Source organism: Sycon ciliatum, chromosome 12 (genome assembly GCF_964019385.1).
Source record: "Sycon ciliatum chromosome 12, ocSycCili1.1, whole genome shotgun sequence".
NCBI lineage: Eukaryota > Metazoa > Porifera > Calcarea > Leucosolenida > Sycettidae > Sycon > Sycon ciliatum.
Window position 1 is genome coordinate 4,638,724 of NC_088654.1, and position 7,292 is coordinate 4,646,015.

The window sequence follows — 7,292 nt, forward strand, 5'->3', positions numbered from 1 at the left end:
CCTGACCTTTCTGTCAAACTACAGCATAGATATACCGCACATTGCATACACTCACTATCCAAAATACTAGGTATTATACGGCAGGGTGCTCTGGAGGCCCCATGAGCCAACAATGGTTTTATGATAATTATGCGAGGCGTAATTTGTAACTGAAGTCTACAAGCCAACGCCGCCATAGAGCACTTGTAACAGTTTCATTGATACATGTAATGCACTCCGAATGCTGTAGACAGCAAGCTGTAAGCCATAAAGGCCTCATCAGTACAGCCACGAGGTTAAAGTAGGCCGAGCTACCAGCCATGGTGCAAAGGAGGCATCACAGATATTTTAGATAGATGGTCTCTCTAGCGCCAGAGTGCTAAAACTACGAAAAGTAATGCAGCAGCTCTAGAGCAGCCTACAGAAAGTGCTCCCCCATACGAATCTTCAGGAGCCTAATACTAAATAATAATGCACTCCTATTTGGCCCTTCAATATCCTCTGTATCGTCTTCCGTATGATTTTTCGGCTGTGGAATTAATTAAAAAATGCTTGAAACGTAGTCAGTGCACTTCACTACTTGGGTATTGACATTAGTAGTCTTTTGCACTTCTTCTACAGGTTGTATTCAGGCCTGCTTCAACGACACTAATGTTGTATCGTGCAGTCATGGCGTTAGAGGAGTGAATTGCATTTGCCGATTCGGTCACCGGTGGAATGGGAAAGCATGTCAGCGTAAGAATATTTACTTTATACCTACCTTAATATACACCTCCACCATCACACAGAGCCTCCGCCAGTGTATATTCACTGTATTGTTATAGAAAAAATAAATACTGGCAATATACACCACTGTAGAGAAGTAAATACTGTTAATATACACCATAGGAGAGAAATAAATAATATATACTCCTTTTTAGGATTCAGACTGAGGAAGGTATAAGTCAGATATACCCTTCGCAGAAGTGAATATGGAAAATATATCCGCTATGTATCCGCTATGTATGATAGTCAAGACTGATTAGTGCACCAGCCACGTGTACAATGCATAATCTCCTCCACTGTCGGCGGTTTCAATTTCACTGTTTCAAACCAAACTCAAAGCGCTGTGCATGTAATCGTAGAAAGTCATCCAAAAATACTAATATTTTCAGAAATATGGTTACAGATTAGGATTCATGAGTGACGGAATGTTGGCCGGGGCATTAGTCAACCGGAACATCATGATTCTGAATTAATGGCTGAGCACCAAGGCAGACAACTTTACCGCCAACCTGAAAAGAGCACTCAACCAAGCCGAGGCCATGGAGAGTAATACAGTCACTTATGCTCATAATACATTCTGCATTGTGTTGCTGCTCACCTGATACAATCATCCACATCAACTCTCAAGTCCGGGCCGCATCCACAGGCATGGCAACTATTAAGATAATCCTCAGTTGTCGGAGGATGATGTCATGCCGAAATCATCACCAACAAACATCTTTGAGTGTGGTATACGCATGGTATGTTTGTTTCTTCTGCTCTGGGTAACCATATTTTTCGCCAACCGGTCAGTATTGTTGCTATTGGAAGGTTATGCAGCTGCATTCGGTCTTGTGCAGATCATAACATTTTCAATCTATCACCACACCACGAAACACACTACTATTGGTGCTCAGTTCTTTCATACAGTTGTTGCGAACATGAAGATCTCGTCAGGGAGAGGATGATGTTATTGGTATATTATAATATTATTATTGTTGCCATTCAAATTTTCTGTTTCTATTCAGTGCTCTACTGCCCATTGGTGAACGAAGTGACGTTGATGCCAATTCCACGAAGCCCTCCTGGCACCAGAGTCAACGCGGCATGTCGTGCCGGCTACGGACAAATATCACAACCATCGATTCTAGCATGCCAGCCTGGTGGAATTTGGACGTCGCTTCCCAGTTGTCTGCCTGTTTGCTTTGTGGAGCGACATTCTCAAAAGTACATTGGCAGCAACATGTCACAAAACCTCTGTTGCACGGGATATACATGCAAACCACGTAAGTAGATACTCTGTGGATCAAAAATGTTATTCCGAGAAAGGATATGTTCGCATTTTTCTTTCACTTGCGGGGCTTTGAAGTTCGACAAATTGGTTCTCGTTCATGTACTTTCAATCGGCCATATTGCCTATATTTCTCCTTAGGAATAATAATGATATATGGGGTTTACTCAATCTGCGGACAGAACTGTTTCGTCCTTTGTGGAATCATCAGTGCAGCACAGAGAAAATAAGGCCCAACCTGTAGCAATGAAATATCTGGCATGAAAATTGGTGATATTTGGGGTCTATGTATGCTGAAGAACAACGTAGAACCGAAGAAGATGCACTTCTTCTGTCTACACCGTCACGTATAATGTTTTTCATGTAAAAAAGGTACACGAAAGGGGGTTGTCAACTGACAAACGCTCTATTTTGTTGCTGTTCACTCTTGCCGCATGTGCTGGATGAAAATTATTTTATTATTGATGTCGAAAAATTATTGCCGTTTCGGACCAGTCACCCATCGCCAGAAAAAAAGAGGTTTGTATTTAAATAGAGCAAGGCATATTCATGAATCATGATGAAGCAAATCCGGTGATTGAGCAGGTTGAAAAACCTCACATCAGTTCACGGGACACTTCTAAGGGCTTGATTGGTCCCAACTATTTGCTTTAGGATGCAAATCGATGTGGTACTTGCAAAGCCTCTTAATAAACAGGGAACACCTTCAAAAAGCAGTTAACGGTTCGGGGCCCGATTTTTCCGCGTCAGCAGGAACGCCACCACCGTCTACAGATCAAGGCGCAGATGCAGCTCCTAAAGCGGTGGGAGGCGAGTAGATCAGACCCGCCACAAAGTAGCCAAAGACCGAAAATCCCATTCGCTTCATCCATGCTCTCCTCGTACCAGGCAACGAGTTCCCAATTTACTGTGGGTCGCAGCACGGCTGGACATAATCCTTCCGCTTCCAAGCAGGACTTGAACCTTCTACCCTCTCAAACCCACTATGCCTGCCTGCTGGAAAAACTGCTTCCTAAGTACACATTCAATCTACTCGCTAAATATTGTGTGTGCTGGCTTTGCTTGTGTGGTGGTGGAGGGAGGGTTACAGGTGAGGACGCGAGCACTTTCACCTTATCCTTACAACCGTCAGTTATGAGAACTCTCAGATACAGTCGAAACAGTTATTTGAAGGCAATATGTCTGTCACTAGCTACAATATAACTCAATAACTCGTGGGAAGCATGGATTCCGGGAATGGAATTTCGGTCTTTGTGGTGGGTCTGATCTGCTCACCTCTCACTGTTTGGGGTGGTGGCGTTCCTAAGGATGCGGAGCAGAGTCTCACGCAAACCATGAATTTTTTAATGTACAATAACTGGGAATCGTGTTTCTGGTATGATGAACCAGACGGCCAGAGAATATATGGGTGGGGAAGCTTCAAAAATAGTCAATGCTGAATAACATATATGTAGGACTCAGTATAGAGTCCATGCACTATATAATGTCCAGCACCCTCTATGGAGTCCATTGGTCCAAAATCCACTATACAGAGTCCAGGCGTCCACTCAGTTTTGATCAGCTTCATCCTGCCGCGCAATCCCCTATAAGGAGTACACTTCTTCTACAAATCCCATATTCGGTCCAGGAGTCCAGTTTATCCAGTCACGCCGTCCTGTGTGTTGTGCCCGAAAAAAACACCTTTTCAGTTTTGCTTGCCTCGTGGCAGCGCATTCCTTTCTTCACTTCAGCCATGGCTGCCAGTTCTGCTGTGCAGTTGCGGATAGTAATCTGTCTCGAGGTAACCAAGAAGGATAAGGAGACGTTCAAAATCAAATCTGGAAAGCGTCTTGTGGTTCTCTGAAGACGTTTCATCAGTGCGCGGGATGAAAGCAGAAATTGCAGAACGAGAAAAGTTCAGCACAGTTCAAATCTGACGAGTCAGGTACACTGACACTCTCTTTCGTTCGACGCCACAAGGAACCCCTGTTTGGCTGGCCATTGCTGCCAGTAAGACGTTTTCATCAGAGCGAGGGATGAAAGGAGAAAGCGGAGAACGAGAAAAGTTCAGCACAGTTCCAATCTGACGAGTCAGACTGACACTCTCTTTCGTTCGACGCCACAAGGATACCCTGTTTCACTGGACAAGATCTGCCTGTACCACCGTGTCAAAAAGCTGTCCAACTATATGGCAGGACGATGATTGAGGTAAGGAAGCTTTTACTCGTTTCGATTGGTCTGCTGTTCTGTCGTTATGCTTGATTTATTTCCATTTTCAAAGAGCGTATCGCTTTTGTTTGAAGTTGCTTGAATGAATGCCCTAAAAGTAATCAACCACTTCGTCTAGCTATCATCGATTATTATTTTAATTCATGAGAAATGTATTTTTATCCCTGTGATGATTATGTGAACTCCACGACACTCTTCCTGTTGAAGGCTCTAGTATGATGTCGAATACAATAGGATCCACAAACGCAGTGCCAGTGTACTAGTAGTAGTAGTAGAAGAAGCAGGATTTCTTGTATGCCGATGACAAGAAAAAGCTTCTCAAGCTAATCCATGTACTCGTATTCCATGAAGTAACCGGTTTGATGTCACAAACATGACATTGTGTCAGTGAAACTGCCTTGTGACAACAAATCATTGCATTTCCATCTTGGGGAAGACTGACTGACGGCAACGCTGCACAGATTGTTCGAATCATCTCATATCATATCTCATATCAATTTAGTTGCAGTGAAGTGAAACACTGTGTACACTACATGTATGGTGGTGTGTTTGTGCGTCTTGAGTGTGCACAAACGATCTTATTCCTCGTATTACTAATAGATTATTGTCCCCACCGTCACCTGTTCACAGGTCTCCGAGTGGATGGATTTTCATTGAGCATCACATTCGTTGAGAACTTGGTAGTTGTGTGCTCCCATGCATCATTACGGTAATAAACGTATCCTTGTGCAATCTATTTGTTGCAGGTGTGCTAATCTTCAGAAGCTTGCGGAACTGAGTGCTGCTGAACATTTGCATGGCCATGAGCAATGGTGAAGCTTTCTATTGCGCTCTCAGCATGTGCTTGTATTATGCTGACTACTGCACTATATTACTCTCTTACACTACTACATGTATGTAAACGTGCGTGCATCCGCCCATGTATGCATTCGTTTCATATAATTATTTGTTATCCCTCTTGACTTTACGTGTAAATGGGTGGACGTTTGCATGGCTGTTGGAGTCGCGTGTGTATTGTGTCTCTACTCTTTTCTTGGTGTTTTCTTGGCGTTGTATAAGTTTGTGTGTGTGTGTGTGCGCGCGCACAATAATTTAAAAACAAATAATTAATCCTTGGCTGTCCATTATTCTTTTTCGATTCTTGGTTTTTTCTAGGTATTTTCTTGGCGTTGTTCGGGTGTGTGCATGTGTGTGTGTGCGTGGACAATAATTTGGCAACACTACATGATTGAGATATTGTAATTTGCAGCGTCTGCGAAGAGACCTCTTGATTTGAGGATGGTGTTTGTAGGGTTTTTCGTGTAATGAAGTGGCTGCAGTGGCGCCTCAATACTTATTTTTTATCTTGAGAAGTGAATGATGTAAAGGATTAAAGGGAGAGGCCGTTTTCTGGTTAATATTCGCTGCTTACCGCATATCCTATGTCTAATTTGGAACTCTGGATAGGGGATGCCTAATTGGCTGGACTTTATACAGGGAGTGTTGTCCACATAAAGATTCTTTATAGTTGATTTCAAAGTTTGGACTCCGTACAGTCTATTTTGGACCAATGGACTCTATATAGGGGTGAAACCAATTGGCCGGATTCTATACAGGGAGTGATGTCCATCTAAACTTTGAGCTCACAGTTGATTCCAAGTTTGGACTCTGTACAGTGGTTGGGGTTATAGGGGTTGGACATCATATAGGGGCTGGACGCTCTACTGAGACCAACATATATTTTCAAGAATCAAAAGAAAGGACCAAAGGCTCGCAGATTGTCCGTAGCTGTCCAACGCTCACAATTATAGGCAAGACGACTACGGATTACATGTTAACCAAAGGTCTTTTGCTTTTGATTGTAATCCTTGGCTCTCCATTCGAGTTTATAGCAAGAAGCTTTACGTTCAAGTGGAGAAAGTGGGGACGGGGTTGTGTTGTGTATTCAACTTGAACGTGTGTTGAGAAGTCTACTGCTCTCTACTGTCACGCCATGTCACAGAGGTAGAAAACACGGGACCCTACACACTTGGAATAGTGATTGCCGGAATTGCTTGTGGGATGGTCTTCGGACTGATGTCAGCGACGGTGGTGGCCATTGTGGTCTATCGTCGGAAGGTGGGAAAAAATCAAGCTGAAACAGGAGTTCCAAATCTGAAGCCAAATACAGCAAATGAAGAAGCTACCGTTGCCGAGAGCACTCTCACCAAAAGCGATGCTTACGGAGTTGTACACATTGACCAGGAAGCACAATACGAATCCGTTCACCCCTAGTACAATAATTATACTGAAATTCACAATGAACAATAATAATAATTATTATTCACTGGTTTGAAAGAAAGCCACATTATAATTATGCAACCAAATTTCTTCGTGAATAATCATTATGGTTTCTCAACGCAAATACTCAAACACAGTCTCTTTGCTGCTGGTGTCACCTAACTCACAAATTTCCCCAACTCTTCAGGGTTAGCCCGTCATCAGGGTGAAAAAGGTTTAAAAGAATCACCCTATGCCTATCATAGGGTTACAATCACAATGGATTCCGTACTTTATATTTTGCAATCCAGACCCTTTCTCGGTTTTTCGGTTCCTTTCCTTATCATGCTTCTTCCTTCTCTCTCGCTCTGCTTCTGCTCGGCAATCTGGCTCAGGCAGTCTCTTTTGCATAACTTTGATGTATCTGCATGTACTGGTATGTCCAGCACAATTGAATGCATGGACTGAGCCCGTATCTTACTGACTTGCCTTACTCGGCTACGGAAATGAAAATAATCATGAATGTAATAGCTTCACATTTCCCGAACTTCCTATTTTGTCTATGGCTTAAATCATGGAACCTTTCCGTTCCTCCTAACATTCCTTTGCAGTAGCACGATAATTAAATTTTGCCAGTGTAGAAGTACACTTGTCTTGTTGGTTTGATGCAATGTTTCAGCCCTTCTTGATGAAGCGGAGCATCACACACACTTCAATGGTCTCCTCCAAGAGAGCGTTTTTCTGCTTGCGGTAGCAGAAATGTTGCGAAGTAGTTAAAAATAGAAAAGAAAGTTGCGATTTCTTCCAAAACAACCAAAAGTGGCGAGTTTTT

The 7,292-nt window shown here is 43.0% G+C and overlaps 1 long non-coding RNA gene across 1 annotated transcript; it reads left to right on the forward strand.

The window, feature by feature from the left end:
• The first annotated feature begins 600 nt into the window (after window positions 1-600).
• Window positions 601-7,082, forward strand: LOC135828858 (uncharacterized). The gene is made up of 3 exons (XR_010555762.1): window positions 601-714; window positions 1,752-2,009; window positions 6,204-7,082. It is a non-coding gene; the product is annotated as an uncharacterized LOC135828858 (long non-coding RNA).
• Window positions 7,083-7,292: the final 210 nt, after the last annotated feature.